Source organism: Meleagris gallopavo, unplaced genomic scaffold (assembly GCF_000146605.3).
Source record: "Meleagris gallopavo isolate NT-WF06-2002-E0010 breed Aviagen turkey brand Nicholas breeding stock unplaced genomic scaffold, Turkey_5.1 ChrUn_random_7180001957561, whole genome shotgun sequence".
Classification (NCBI taxonomy): Eukaryota; Metazoa; Chordata; class Aves; order Galliformes; family Phasianidae; genus Meleagris; species Meleagris gallopavo.
The window spans coordinates 11,492-12,625 of NW_011217697.1; the positions used below are offsets into that span (position 1 = coordinate 11,492).

General features: G+C 57.2%; 1 long non-coding RNA gene across 1 annotated transcript; it reads right to left on the reverse strand.

Moving 5' to 3' along the window:
* Positions 1-99: 99 nt before the first annotated feature.
* Positions 100-955, reverse strand: LOC116217811. The gene is made up of 3 exons (XR_004162523.1): positions 615-955; positions 352-468; positions 100-221 (listed from the first exon to the last, which is right to left on the reverse strand). It is a non-coding gene; the product is annotated as an uncharacterized LOC116217811 (long non-coding RNA).
* Positions 956-1,134: the final 179 nt, after the last annotated feature.

Below are 1,134 nucleotides of genomic sequence, written 5' to 3' on the forward strand. Positions count from 1 at the left end.
AACTGCACTGCATTTATTCTACGCCCTGCCTGCAGAGGCTCATTCTGCACAGCCAGGGCTGCCTAACAAGAAGGAGCAGCAGCAAAGCCCTCACCCAGCGAGGCCACGCACTGCTACGTCTCCAGCATCACAGCCCGGTACAGCGCTCGCTGCGCAGGGTCCAGCAGCGCCCACTCCTCCCTGCTGAAATACACGGCCACCTCTGCAAAGGCCACGGGCTCCTGCAAGTGCTCCTTGCTGGGCACAGCCAAGGCCCAGGGAAGCAGCTTGGAGAGGAGAGAAACTCCCGTCCCAGCGGCTTCTTCTCTGTTCCCAGCACACAAACGCTGGCTGAGGACACCTCACTCTCACCCTGCACTCCCATCTCTCGCTCCTTGCCCTCTCCTGGCTGCTTCCCCAAGCCCCTGCCTGAGATGGACGTGCTGTGGCCAGTTGCTGCTCTGCTGCAGGCAGATGTTAAACTGGAGCCTGCTGGGACAAGGGAAACAATAGGCAGGGGAGGTGTGAGGGAATGCAGCAATCCCTGCCCAACCCCCACCCTCACCAGCCCCCCTGCAGGGCATTGCCCAGGGGTAAAAGCCAGCTGGGACTCAGACCAGCAGCACTGCTCTTACCAGGCTTCCTTCCCAGCAAAGCCATTGGGATGGTGCGCTCCCTCCTCTTCCTTTCTTTCTTCCTTTCTCCCACCTTCCTCCCTCAGCCTGGCACAGGAAGACAGCGAGCAGCACTCCTGGCTCAATCGGATGAGCGACCACAAAACTGTCTCAGGCTGGGAGGCTGAAAGAACTCACAGCAGACCTCTGGCTCAACGGCTGAGGGCCATCTGAGCATGTGCCTAAAAACAAAGTACAGCAATGAGTCAATCATCTCAGCACCAACATAGAGAGCGGCACAAGCACCTCTTAAGCCCTCCTGCACAGCAGCAGGCTGCAGGACGAGCTCTGCCCTTGTTTGGAACATCCAAACAATTTCTCAGGACGGTATCTCTGAAAAAGCAGATTTTATTCGCAATTGCAATGCCGGGCCTCCTGCTGACGTGCGGAATCAAACTCCATAACCACAAAGTAGTTATGAAAGCAGCTATGTTTTAATCAGTGCTGCGCAGACACCGGCTGCAAGGGGATCGTTCCTCCT